The sequence below is a fragment of the Corvus cornix genome, chromosome 4 (genome assembly GCF_000738735.6).
Source record: "Corvus cornix cornix isolate S_Up_H32 chromosome 4, ASM73873v5, whole genome shotgun sequence".
NCBI classification, from domain to species: Eukaryota; Metazoa; Chordata; class Aves; order Passeriformes; family Corvidae; genus Corvus; species Corvus cornix.
In genome coordinates this window covers 17447668-17462489 of record NC_046334.1, presented here as the reverse complement: position 1 = coordinate 17462489, position 14822 = coordinate 17447668, and the positions used below count along the sequence as shown (strand labels likewise).

Below are 14822 nucleotides of genomic sequence, written 5' to 3'. Positions count from 1 at the left end.
AATGAGGTACTTTTTCCAAAAAAGCAAGCACTGTTCTCTGTGAAGAAGAAACACAGAAGGAAGTGAACCTGCCTGCTGCAGCAAGCTTCTTTCAGGTTAAGAGCACACACAGAGAGATTGGGTCCTGCAAGATGCTCTTCCTGAGGCACATATACAGGTCCATGGGTGACTGATTGACTCGTGCATGTGTAGAAACCCACATTTGCCTCTGATTTCATGGGACAACCACCCCTAATGTACAATTTGAATGTAATTTGGTGATGCAAAAGCATTTAGCAAACAGTGATTCTACAGAGAAAAGTCCTCCACTTCTTTGTTTGCTTAAAGAAAAAAAGAGAGAGAAATGTAATTAGTCTTTGATTTTTCTGCTTTTGCATGCCATAAAGAGACCTCCTAAGGGCTAGACCATGGCATTTACTTCCTTTAGGATTCTGCCTCCTCTGATGTGAAACAGGAGCCCTGACCCTCCTGATTTCTGGCAGAAGCTGTGACATCCAGCACAGAATTCATTTAGGTCTGCAGTGGAAATGCTTCGTGTTTACCTGAGGCTACAGTTTGTCAGCCTTAATGTGGATTTTATTTGAGCCTATAAATTAAAATTGATTCATTAGCGACTGCCTTAAGCTCCATAATTTCTTTAATTTTATGGAAAGATTACTAAGAGCTGATATGCTTGCTCATCAGGCTGTTTTGCTGGATACCAGATAATCCAGAGGGCTGGGAAATTCTCGTGTTTTCTAGCTGAAAGACAACAGTTATCACAGCAAGTGACTAGGTTTTATTATACACATAGTAAAAATTATTTTCTTAACAAAAAAGATAACTGTCCTCACCCATGCTGGGATATCACAGGTAGCTTGGACCATGCCAGCGGGCAGTTTTCCAGGAGAGGCTTTGAACATCATCCAAAATTTCACTTTCAACAAAAATCCTTTACTGGGCTAAATGTGCCTTTCAAAAAGCAATCTCACTGGTCTAATCAATAGTCTTCCTGGCTGAAGGGACAGAACTGGCCACATTACATGGAATAACAGCAATGGATGAAAGATACCTGCCAAAATCATGAGTAAAGATCCACAATTATGAGGAATTGGAGGTGGGAGGAGGAACAAACACATTTAGGGTTCATCTGTGATGAAAGCGTTTGCTTTGAATGATCAAGCATTTCCCTTGTGGGCCTTTTTTTAATGCAAGAACCTGGACACAAAAACCAGAAGTGAAAACAACCTAGAAAGTTGTCTGTGAACACCAGTTTTAACCTCCTCAAATGCATGCTGTCTTCTGCAGTATCACCGAAGAGACTAAAAGCATCATGATACAAGGGGCTGAAAGGGGAATTCGGGATGCACAGAAATGCAAAATCTTTTCACCCAACTCTAGGACATCTTGAAGCTTCCCCTACACATTTCTGGAATGGGGGATGGCAAAGCCTACCAAACACAGAAACTTGCAAAGAAGGTGAGATCAAATTACCAGTGCCAACTTGAGGAAGAAACACAGAAAACCTAATGAAAAACTCCCAAATAAAATCTCAAATACTATGTGGTGTCAGTACCTCACAAAATTAACTAAAAAAGGGTTCATATTAAAAAAAAACAAAACCAAAAAAAAACCAACCAACCAACCAAAACCAACTAACCAACCAAAAAAATGCCAACATGAAAACCAGAAGAACTCAACCTCCTCTCTTTTTCATACTCCTTTCCTATGGGCAGCCAAACTGTGTCTGGTACTTGGCATTTTGAGCTTCCTTTTATCATCCCAGGGTGAAACATGCAGGTTTCTCTTTCCAGCACACTTAAGGGATGAGGGCAAATTACACAAAAAACCATAGGAAAAAACCTAATGCCTGTTCAATGAACTATTACTGTCAGACATCAGGCTATGCAAATTTTAAGGAGAGAAAGAGGTAAAAAACACTCATCATTAAAGCTCTGGTTGCTCTGCTTTTGCTCATATATTTAATCCCTTCCACAACAGCTTCTTGGTCCCTTCAGTTTTGTCATATTTCTTTCCAGACAGATTAAAGGCCCAGGTGACACCAAGTGACATGCAAGAAGTGACACAGGAAAGGAGATGTGTAAAAGATGATGAATCTGTAGCCTTGAAAATGACAGGGAGAAAAATCATAATTTATTCATGCCATACTCCATTGCCAGCAAACCAGGCCATGAGCTCTTCCTTGTAAATCACAGATTTTACATGGAATCTTGGGATTTCTTGGCACCCAGGTCTTGGTAATACTTGCTTCAAACTCCTGCAAGTTATGAGGCTCAGTGCTGGGTACTCACCTTGCCAGTAAATGCAGCAAGGATCCTTTTTTATTTTATTTTTTGGTTTTTTTTCTGCCATGTCCTGTCTGCCATTGCCCACCCCACTCGCCTCCCCCTCATTTTTTTTTCCATTTAATTTCTTACTCTTTTCTTGAAGGAAGATCTTTGCTAACTACTGGAAGTACAATTTGCTGGGAGAACCAGCAGTGCACCAGCTTGAGTATGAATCTGTCTGCTCTACTGGGCAATCACAGAAACACCACCCAGCTCCCTTAGCTATACAGTAGGAACAGCAGCTCTGCATCCCGCTGGATTCCTCTCCAATAGTGCAGGAACTGCTTGCATTGCTGGCTTTAGCACAACTGTACCCCAGAAAACTACAGTCACCTTTTTCACACCCATCTAGATCTCTTATTACTGCCTTTACACAAGCACCTCTTATTTCTAGCACTGATTCTTCATCAGCTCCTTCAAAGAAAACACCGTCTCCTTCCCCCGCACTGCCCTCATGCTTCAACTTTCCTAGGCAACCCCCTGGCCTCTTGGGCTATTTCCTCATTCTCCATATGCTCTGATGCCAAGCAAACAAGAGCACCGTGGGAGGAATCTGGGAATTTAGGGGACCAGATAGACAATTTTATGTGATTAAAAAAACAGCTTCCATTTTATTAGCTTGTCCAGCATTTTAAAGGCAAATGTTCTGAAGACATAGGAGAATTAAAGTAGCCCCTCAAGTGGTTTTAGTTCACCTTGTTGCCATTTATCATGAAATCTGACAAGAAATTTATAGCCATCTTTTTTCTTGTGTCTGTGTGGTGGTTTGTTTCATTTTGCAGCCCTTATTTCTACCTGCCAGCATTCCCCTCTCCCTGTTATGCCCGGAAGTGCAAAGCACATGAGCAAAGACACTGCTTCTCAAAGACCCTCTGCATGTCTTGGGCCACCTCCATGATTGCTGCTGGGATTTGTGGACACTTTCCCTGAACCAAGAGTGTCCACACAGCTCACTAAGACCAACCAAGAGACCAGAAACCAAAGCATAACCCAAGATCAGCATTTTCAGCCTGACCTGAGACACCGATTCCTTCATGTTCCTATATGTTCAGGAAAAGAGAATAGTCCAAACCCTCCTAAAAGTCAGTCCAAGGTGCTTGGCAGCCTTTAAGCATCCATCATCTCATAAACATAAGTTCATGTTATTCACATCTATGTTTTAGAGAGGAAAAATCGCCCTACTGGGAGAAGTGTAAATTGTTGCAGTCTCAAGATGAAAGACAGAAAGAAGGAAAGGAAGAAGGAAAGGAAGAAGGAAAGGAAGAAGGAAAGGAAGAAGGAAAGGAAGAAGGAAAGGAAGAAGGAAAGGAAGAAGGAAAGGAAGAAGGAAAGGAAGAAGGAAAGGAAGAAGGAAAGGAAGAAGGAAAGGAAGAAGGAAAGGAAGAAGGAAAGGAAGAAGGAAAGGAAGAAGGAAAGGAAGAAGGAAAGGAAAAAGGAAAGGAAAAAGGAAAGGAAGAAGGAAAGGAAAGAAGGAAAGGAAGAAGGAAAGGAAGAAGGAAAGGAAGAAGGAAAGGAAGAAGGAAAGGAAAGAAGGAAAGGAAGAAGGAAAGGAAAGAAGGAAAAGGAAGGAAAGAAGGAAAGAAGGAAAGAAGGAAAGAAGGAAAGAAGGAAAAGAAGGAAAGAAGGAAAGAAGGAAAGAAGGAAAGAAGGAAAGAAGGAAAGAAGGAAAGAAGGAAAGAAGGAAAGAAGGAAAGAAGGAAAGAAGGAAAGAAGGAAAGAAGGAAAGAAGGAAAGAAGGAAAGAAGGAAAGAAGGAAAGAAGGAAAGAAGGAAAGAAGGAAAGAAGGAAAGAAGGAAAGAAGGAAAGAAGGAAAGAAGGAAAGAAAAAAAGGTGGTGGTCCCTATGCATTCTTTCCAGCTGCATTTTTTCCTACTTGTTTAGACCCCCATTTTGTCTTTCCACTTGGATATGTGGAAAAGTATTTAACCTAGAAGCAAGGTGTCAATCCAGTGTAAAAAATACACTGTAACAGAAAACATGGATTATTTTTACAGAACTTCTCCCAGTTCCAGTGGAAAACGACTTTCAGGAGTTTAAATGTGAAACAGGAATAATATTTCACATGGCTTTTGTTTTGCATTTATAGCAGTGGGACTGAAGGAAAGATTTGAGTTCAGGATCAGCTGCAGGGCTCAGCTCTGCTTACAACTCTCTGTTCAGACTTTAACTTAAAACAACACCAAAACTTCATTTCCCTTCAGCAAACTTCCATTTCTTCTCCCTGGAAATATCTTCTCCCTGGAAATATTTTTATGATTTTTAAGTGACAAGGTCATCTTGTGATAGCGAAGCAGTAATAATTTAGACATAAACAGCTGCTTATTCCTGCTATGATATCTTTAATTTTTTTTTTTTCAATGCTTACATTGTTAATATATTTAGCAAGAGACAGAGAAAGGAAAAAAATAATAGCTTGGCAGTTTATTTTAGGCCTTTCCAGAAACTTTAATAGCATAGACATGTCAACAACATCAGCCTAGACATGTCTGGGGCAATATGTTTGCCAGAATGAAAATGCAAAGGCAGCACAAAATAAAAGATCAATCCCAAACAAAAAACCTTTCAGCATTAATCATCACAGGTGCAATACCAGCAAGCCCTCCAGCTCCCCATCTAGGAGGGGACCATTTGGCCCAGACAATAAAAACAGGTGCCCAAACCACGGAGGCTGGCACCTGTCGTTCTAGGGACATCAGGAGAAGAGAAACCAGAATCCATGCACAGCTCCACAACAAGCCTAGAGGCTCAAACACTCATTTCATCCCAACACACCCTCCTTCTCCTTATCCTTCACAGGTGAAGCAACAACTTCTGCAACACCAGAAGCTCCTGTGAACAGGGCACAGTGGAAACTACTACAAATGGGGAAGCCACCTGCCTCCTCTGAATCCACAGACTGTCAGGGTCCAAAGTAGGATCTTAAATGCCCTGAAGATTGGAAAAATTCACATCCATGAACTTAGATTTGTGCAGCACGTACTGAGCTGCCATAGCTGGCCCATGCTCTGCTAACACACCCTGCTCATAGCTGGTGCTACCCTCCACCTACAGCAGCTTCCAGCAAGGGATTCTCAATGCCCACATGTGCCAACCAAACCACTCACCTGTGACGATGAGCACCGGGTGCCAGAAAAACAAGGCACTCTTTCTCACTGCCCTCAGCTGAAACACCTACTTTACATGGACTTCATTTTTTTTCTGCAAAGACAAGGCAGCCATCATGTGCCCAGGCACGCTAATATAGCCAAGACATCAATATCTAAGCCTCTTTCTCAAGTTCTATTATGCTTTTCTAATGGTTTTACAGTAACAGACAGACTTAATTCATTATCCTTCATGGCAACGCTGCAAGACATCCTTTTCCTTCCCTGGAACACAAAAATCTCCTCTCTGGATGAGTGCTTTAAGAAAGAGGCTGTCACAGCAAATAAGTCAGCCAGGAGTGTGCTCTCCCCTGTCAATATATGATATTTCCAAACCAACCCTTTAGGAAGAGCCAAGAGAAAAAAAAATAAAAAAAAATAATGCCCTGGAGAAAGTAAATAGGAAGCAAAGAGAAATTTCACTCAAAAGTGGAGTTCACGTGATGGGTTGCAAATAAGAGGGAAAGGAAAACAATAGAAAGCAAGCAGAGAAGGGAGGCAGTGGAGGGTGAAGGGGGGAGAATAGAACTGTAAGCCCCAAGAAAAGACTTTGGTTCAGCACATTTGCTTTTAGTAATATGCTGCACAAAAGCAAAGCTAAATTCTCCACCTGTTTAGCTTCCAGAAACAAAGAATTCCTCAACAGAATCTTTTTCTGCCTCTGCAAAACTTTAAAAGCAAAGGATGTAATGACAGGGAGATGAAAATCCAGTTTCTCTAGCATTTTTTTTCATTATGAATGGGCCTTTTTATTGATCTTTCAGAGCACTGAGAGGCTGGCTTTCCAACCTCTGCTGCGATATAATTATCTGCGGTGTTTAATGCTAGCACAGACGAGTCCCACTACACAGTGCATTTTGTTGTTTTATTGACGGGTTTTAATTATCCAGGTGCTAGAGCTGTCAGATAGGCTGCTTCTTATGTGATCAAACTAATACAAGATGAGGCAGAGCACTCTAATTGCAGCCTCACCGAGTGCCTCTGTGCAGATATGCCAACGAGATACATTTAAACTGCTATGATTATTGTAAAATCTTACAAAGTTTGATGGGAAAAAGAGTCCTCTCTCTATAGCTCCAACCTATTCCATTCCCGTTGTTGTTATTTTATATCGAACATAGGAAAATTGAAGAAAAACAAGCCACCAAAACCACCCCAGAACCCCAGCCAGCAAAACACCAGAAAAATCTTGCAGAGCCAAACCGAATATGAACTGTAAAGGTCACCAAAGGGACTACCTTGATATGTTATGGAGAGCCTGGGAGCAAGAAGGAAAACAGGTCCTGGAAATAAATCAAACACCGGTTTTACGCAGAAAAACCAAAAAAAGTAATTGTACTGTTTCAACTCATTGATAAGGCCCTTAAAATTTAACAAGAGGCATTTAACAGCAAATTCACAAGATGTAAGAGTTTTAATAGAAATTTGGGGCACCCCTGGACATGGCTCAACTGCAAGGGACTCCCCAGGCCAGTAATCTGAGGTCTAGGGCAGGACCTGCCAGTGGGGATGATGTGATTCATCATCAACCTCCAAACAAGAGTTCCCCCAAGCAACAAAAGCTTTTTCCTCTGTACTTCGTCATGTAATGTCTCTTATATTTTATAGTTTCCTTGGATTTCTTTTCCACCATCTCTTTGCAATTGTCACAGTGAGGAGAGGAGGTGAAATCCCCAAAGGCAATCAATGTGCAGGGCAACAGGTGAACCTGCCAAGAGCCTTGTGCCAACGTGCCAGGGTACAGCACCCCTGCAGCTACAGGAAACCTGAACACAACCCTGGTAAAAGAGACTCTCGTCCTCAGAGAAAGAACAACAGAACTATAACCTGCCTGAGCCATTGGGTATATTTGGACAAAAATTTTGGGTCAGCGTGGAAAACAGATCTGCACTGAGCACATCTCAAGCAGTCATGGTGTTGCTCCAGCTGCAGGGAGCTGAGAGCACAAGCAAGGCCAGGTTTGCAATGTAGGCTAACACTACTGGATGGTCCTCAGGGCTAAACACCACACCAGCCAGGCCTTAGGACTGTAAAGCTCATCTTTTAAAGAACTACATCTGCCCTTTTACAGGTACTCTAGCTCTTCCAACTCCATAAACTTCTGTAGCAGCCTAATAAAAAACCACTTTACGAAACACTGTCAAGGTATCTGGAGAGGAGAGCAAACACCTAAAACAAACCAACCAATAAAAGGCTCATTGGTTTAGGCAGACTTAACACTACTTAAAATAACTGTGAACAGAAAACAATCTGGTTTTTAATTTGGGCTAGGAGGTCAAATTAAAGGCTAAAGGAGATCTGGGCTGAATTTCAGCTGGCACTCCACATTACTTTGTCTCCACTGCCATTTTAACACAAGTCAATGTGAGTTAAAGCCCATTTTTTCTTCTTTGGCACAGCTACCCAGAGCTGGGATAGCCAGAGCCAGTTGCAATGGGCTATTTTCTCTACAACAGCTCTGAAGTGTGTTCAGACCCTCAGTCTACCATAACCTGCCTGTACACTGAGCCTGCAGCACAGGGAGCGATGCTCTGCCTGGCACCAAGGTGCTGCAGCCCTGTAGCACCGTGAGGTACAAGCCTGCTGCTCAGAACTGGCTGAGCAGGAAGGAAATCTGAACGTGAACATTAAGAAACATTTTAAATATATTAACAAAAAAATCATAAATAAATATTCCACCCTGTTTTCAAAGGAAAATCTGTCATTACTTCCACTGCATGCCCCTTCGCTAATTGTCACGTTACTGCTGCCATTTACTGTCACCACCCAGTGCCCCCATCCCAGCCACTCAACAGTTCCTGCAAAAGATAAAACTGAAATCAGAGAATATTATCTCTAAAGGGGCCAAAGTAATCTGTATGCATGGGCTGGCAGGTTTAACGTATTAGCCTTTCACCTCTGCAAACAGGGTTAAAGAAAGGTTTGGGGCCAAAATAATTTGTACTGCACTCCATCTCAAATTTGACATAATAACTGAATGAAACAAAAATGAACACGTCCAAACAGCACAGGTCGAGGCTGGGCAACTCGCTGATGAACTAAAGAGTGATCCAAAGGCACCCAGAGCAACATCTCTGATTTTAGTTAAGGTGGCAATTGGCCCTCAGCCTCTTGGTGGGGGGGAGGGAAGGAGGCACCAGCATACACTAAGCTTCCTGACCGAATGACACACAGGATCAACATGTGACAGGTTGTGACTTTAGCACTGTGGCTAAAGCAGTTCAGACAAAAAGATAGTATTAGTGAGCAAACACACAGCCTCAAACAGCCTGCCACATCGTGTGCTATTAATACAGCATCTGTTCGTGGCCCCTGATTTGGTATAGCACCTCGTGCAAAGGAGACTTGGCCCTCTCTGTGCCTCAGGCATTAAAGCAACACAAATAATAATCAGAAACAACCCAAATTTTCTCAAAAAATAATCCTGAAATGAACTAAGTATGTTATTCAATATTCAAAAGTGATTTCTTTTTTCATTTTATTCCAACACAACCAATGCTGCCTCTTTGATCTTCAGCCCAAAGCTTGAATAAAGGCAGTCTGCACTTTGATTCTAAGCTCCAGAGAAATCACAGTGTCACAAAACCTTTATACGCTTCCCAGCTTTGCATTGCCCAACCAAAGCATATTCAGAAGTAAATGGTAAGGGGGGAAAAAAAAAAAGCCAAATATCAAATGTATTGAAAACGCCATTGTGAAGTTGCTCAAAATGTCTAAACATGGCACTGAACATTTTGTGTCTGCATGCAGCAACACAGGAAGGGATGGAAGGAAGCATTTTTAAAACTTTAGTCCAGCAGCTCCAGAGAGGGTTTCTCACACTGTGAGAAAGCACTGAACTGGGGCAAGTCTGATCACACACCTCTACCTTCTCATTCCCGCGTTCCTTCCACACTTGTCCTTCCCCAGGGCAGTTCTCAGCACATCCATCCATCCATCTATCTATCTCTTATCAGCTATATATGCCCACCAGCTCTTCTCCCACCTCACCCTATCTGGTCACCATCCCGAAAGGGACACTACTTGATCATTACATACCTTATCCGCCTTTAAAACATATGTTTTAAAAACAGAGATTTGGCCAAAAAAACTCCTTTGAAACAAAGTCTGATAGGAAAAGGGCCTCTGAACATCTGCACAACAACAGCTGGTAGGAACAGAGGAACAGGGCTTCTGCAAAACCTCAAGTCTTCTTTGTGACGATGTGGAAAATACTTTGTTAGTAGAGGATTCACTATTTCATAACACAGAGCCCGCCTGAGAATTAAAGAATTAAACTCACTGTACGTAAGACAGCTTCCTTTGAGGAAGCTAAACTCAAAGGCCAAGTTTTCCAGAAAGCCTCTGCCTCCCACCAGGGCTGGATTTTTCCAAAGAGCTCAGTTCTTCCTAGAGGAGCTACAAAAAGGCCCAGCTGTTCGAGCACGGCCTGGGACTCCTCAATTCTCATGAGGAGCAGCTGAAGCTGACACCTATTAAGCATTTTTCAGGCAGCAGGCTGTGTCACAGAGTGCCTACTTTGGTAATCCAACCCAGAAAGTTCTGTTGGGAGAAAAAAAAAAAGAAGAGGGGAAAAAAAAAAGCCTGCACAGGATTGTATGGGAGCCTTAGGTGGGGCAAAAACTGGGAAATCCACATTCCAGAGCATGGAGCATGTCTCTGGCAAGCCAGCTTTAAAATATGTGACTGATGCTGCTCAGACATACTAGCTGAAGTCCAGGGAGATGGATGAAAGGGTAAAGATGCAGGATAAATTCATCAGATGTCTCCATAAATCATTTCTATAGTTAACATTTGTTCTCTGCTTTTCATTACTTACATTTCTAAAGCCACTGGGTGCCTTGCTGCAGTGGATCTAATAAAAAGGAAGATAAATTTTAACATCCCTTTTTGAAACATGTTAAAATGATCTAGCTTTCTTTTGAATGTTAATGGCAAGCATTACAAGAAACACAATGTCTCAAAACAATTCACTGGGGCTGAAAGAGAAAGCAGAATCTCACTGTAGCTGGAAATTCACAGCCCTGGTCACCACCCCAGCTGGTTTAAAAGATTTTATTCTGGCCCTAATGTTTTGGGCAGCTTTAACTTTGTCACTGAAACCCACCATTGCCTTGGACAGACTCTCTGACTCAAGGGCGAAATTCCATACTTGAGAAGAGAAGGAAATATTTTTGGAGAGTGGCAGTTTGGGAAAGCATCTGAGCTGCTTGACAGCTGTTCTGAGACAGGGGATGCCAGAGGGGTCCCAGCGGAGCATACAGGATTACACACACACACAGAAAATCATTAAAGTTTCTGTCTCTAAAGTTTCACATCTAATGAAAGAAAACGAGGGAGATATCTGGAGAATTTTTGGGTTATATTAACAGCTAATGATCCTCCCTTTGCCAAGAGCACACCCTGGCAAGCTCACTGGCAGTGATGGGGGGACCCACAAAAATGCCAGTGTGTCCAAGCAGAGTGGAAAGGGGAGCAGGGAGAGCTGTCCCTCCTGTTCTCCCTGCTGCATCCCCGGGGGGCTTGGGAATCAAGTGGAGAGCCTACTGTTGCATGGCTGGAGTTGTTCTACAACAGAAGCAAGGACCTTTATAACCGAGTTTAATCCCTCGAAGGTTAAACAAAACAAATGACTGCACAAGTGAGCAATTAAAGAGCATTCCACAGCCAGCCCTGGAAGAGCCTCGCCATTGATTAATTAGGTTCAAAGGGCCAAGGCTAACCTCACAGTCCCCTGAGAAAGAGACCACTTAGCCCCTTCTAAAACAGAGAGAAAAAAAAAAGGAAATAAAATATCAGCATTCCTATTTAACACTCGAGCATTAGTTAAACAGCTGCTAAAGCAGTGAAACAATTACTTGGGACTGACCTACATTCAGCTGTATTGTTTTATTACATTCAGGAGAAACTTAATTAAGCTTCTGTTACTTAATAAAAGCAAATAAAATTCTCCATTTTATGACAGGGAGCTGCACTGTTTCTGCCATGCAAAGCCCTCAGATTTGTCAGTGGGGTTTCCCAAGAGAGCACAGCTCCCACTATCACATTCCTCCTCCCTGCATTTGAAAGATAAGAAGATGAAGGATATTTTCATGCATTAACGCTCCTTGGGGTGCCCTTAGCTCTCTCTGACACCTATCACCAGGGTGGAGAGGAGCACAGCCTCTGATACCAACCCTGTTATCTTAGGAGACCTACTGCACACCTGAGCAACATGGTCTATTCCCAACCACATCATGGGCTAAGTCATGAGGACTTCAGCACTGCCAGGAGGAAGGCATCAACTATTCACTTTACTGCAACAAGTGAAAAAACAACCTGTTCCTGGAAAAAAAAACAAAAACAAACAAACCCAGACATGCTGCTGGCCTTATAGCTGCCCACAGGCATGATCCACATCCTAGGAAATTCAGAGGGTGAACAGTCCTTTACAGGCATCAGAGACCATTAACAGGGTCTGAGCTGGACAGCAGGAGTGCACAGTCAAGGCTACTAAGAAAATACGTAAAGAGTTTCACCAGCAGTTCATGCCACCAGAAAGACTCCCCCAAACCATCCACCCAAAGTCTGCCTTGAATATTAAGGTTTGAAAAGATTGGAAAAGATTGGTAGAAAGGACCATGCCATACAACGTGACCCACACTCATCCACTGTAACTGCGGATGTAACTTCTCTACAGGATTATCAGCCACATGCTACATCCGAACCACCCTCTCCTTAATATGCTCGTCTTGCCCTCCTCCTGCCCTCAAACAAACAGCTCCTCTGCTCTGACTTACCAAAAGATCCAGTTTTGAGGAGAAAAATCTGTCCCCAGCTTTGTACAAGCAATGAAAGCAAGCACTTGAACTGCAAGGAGCCAGACAAAAACACTTACCAGCTGTCCAGACTCTCTGGACTTTCACTGAACTGACTGTGGATGCTCAGACAAACTTTGGTGAGGTAATGGGAAAATTTCTCCCTAGCGAGGGCGAAAACCCAAAAAGTGTCCCTTGCTGAGCAGAGGCCATGGCTTGAGCAGCTTTTCAGCACTGGCACCATGACCAGAAAATGACTTCTGAACACACCGACTCACGCTGTGTTTCCCAGCCAAGGGTAACATGCCAACTGGCTTTTGGCCCTACTGAACTCTCTGCTGGATGCTTGTGACCCTGAAGTTGCTACTGGATGTTTTGACACATCCAATTCCACATGTGCCCTACTGACATTTATATTTATAAAGCTCCCTTTTCTTTCCAGGACACAAAGGCATGGGTACAGAGGTGACAGCCACGCACCAAGAAGCAATTCCCCCAGCCATGTGACACCGGGGCCCCTGCATCAGCTCAGCACCTCACAGCAAGTAGCTGCTAATAATGCCATAACACTGCCCAGACTTTGAAATCACAAGAAGCTCTGAAGCCTGCATGCCGTCAGAACCATTAGTGCCAAGCATACTGGTCTGATGATGCTTGCAGCTACTTCATCCCTGCTCTCGGCAGCAATTCACTACCACAGAGTTTGTTCTGTGGATCTGAAAGAACTGGATTTGATTCCTTGGATGGCTGTAAAGGCTTAGTTCCCAGCCTGTACCAGAGTACCCTTACGATGGTGAAGTCCAAGCCTCTTCTCTTTGCAAGGGGCTCTACTTTTTTTCTGAATGGTGACTTAAAATCCTGCAGTACTTTGGTAGTCCATACTGCAGCCTGGCTGTAACAAGGGGCAGTGGAGAACAGATCTCACGTGCTGGAGAGTGAGCAGTTGGAGTGAGGACAACTCAACTCACCTTCGGGGTCAACGGAACTCTCCATATATTCATTACTTCTAATCCTGAATGCAGTAAAAGAATAGGTGAGAGACAGCATTTTATCCTCTTTGTTAGTGTAAACAAGAATTGCCTTTTAAGATACAGGTGGCATCCAAATTCTTCCTCCTTTTTCTCAGGGCATCTATTGAAAGCCAATTTGCATCCAAATGTTGAGAAGATGAGGGTTTTCCTCATCTGTGCTTTTGACAGACTTTATCTTACTCCAGGCTTTTTGAAGTGGCACATATAAATAGCCAATAGCCATTGTAATGAATTAGCCAGTACAGACATATAGACAGGGCTGAGAAAGTTCAGTGTGAACAGGCAAACCATAAAATATTGACCAGCTAGGAAATTTCCTCTGTCCCAACCAGTCTCATCCGAAGTGTCACTCCCTGCAACCATGCAGCCTGGGAAAAAAGGTGCTTGGTTTTCCAGCTAATGGCTACCCACCTGCTAGTGCCAGGGGCTGGGGCTTGATCCTGCAGCCTCTGCCTTTACAAATGCTCTGGCAACTCTCTCAAAACACAGGCAAGCCTCATCTCACTCACTCCGACACGACTGAGCAAATAAATAATGCTATTTATGCACTGCACACCATTTGTCAACCCATTTGTCATTTCTGATCTTTCATTGCTCATGCAGTAAAACTATGTGGGATTTTATTCAAACCTCCCTTGCAGGTGTGATGAATGCTTTATTTATACAGCAGCATTTCATCTCCTGGAACCGTTACTATGCATATACAAGCCTTTAAGTCCCTGTGTGGTGTAAGTAGAAGGTGTAAAGAGAGATGACAACTAGAGGCAGCTCCGTAATTAAAGCCACAGGGGGAATCACGGATGGCTCAGCTAAAACCGGTAGAGGCGTGCCAGGGAAAACATACCACTTCAGATGAAGCATTCACTCTGCATCATCAGACAAGGGGAAAAACATGGACCAGTTCCCAAAGACCTTCTTAAAGTTCAGTGTGACTATGTCAGTCCCTGCCCAGCTAATCAGAGCACCCATGACATCAGCAACTGCTCTGCCTAGGCAGCACATTATTTCCAAGCAAATCATCTCCTGTTGACTCCCCCTGCCAAAATTCTGGTTCAGGACCGAAAAACCTGGAAGGAGGCATTCCAACAAATAACCACAGTTATCAGCCACAAATAAATACCCTTGGGTGGTGTCTTTTAGCGGCCCAAAGCCCAGACAGGGAGCAGAGAAGGAGCTCCTACCGAGATTTCTGTTGTGAGGCACAGCGACCTTATAGGGGACATCTCTGCTCTTCTGCACCACTGGAAGCATGACACTGACCTCCCTGCAAAGTCTTTTAAGAGCCACAGAAGAAAAAAACATACTACTTCTATAACTATTTACTGGCCTGGGAAATCTGCTGCCCAAACCTGCTGAGATCTACAGGGTCTCTTCTGGAAGTAAAACTCTGTTACAATGAAGGGCATCAGAACCTCTCTCTGGTTTCTACTTTGCATCACAGTCACCACAGTAAGTCTTGACTTGTGCTCACTCATGCCATGGAGCAGACCAAATGCTTCCCTGGCTTACAGGAGTCCCTTCATA

At 43.2% G+C, this 14822-nt stretch overlaps 1 protein-coding gene across 26 annotated transcripts in view; it reads right to left on the bottom strand.

The window, feature by feature from the left end:
• Positions 1-14822, bottom strand: part of ADGRL3 (adhesion G protein-coupled receptor L3) — a 404123-nt gene that overhangs the window by 210016 nt on the left and 179285 nt on the right. The window lies entirely within an intron of this gene.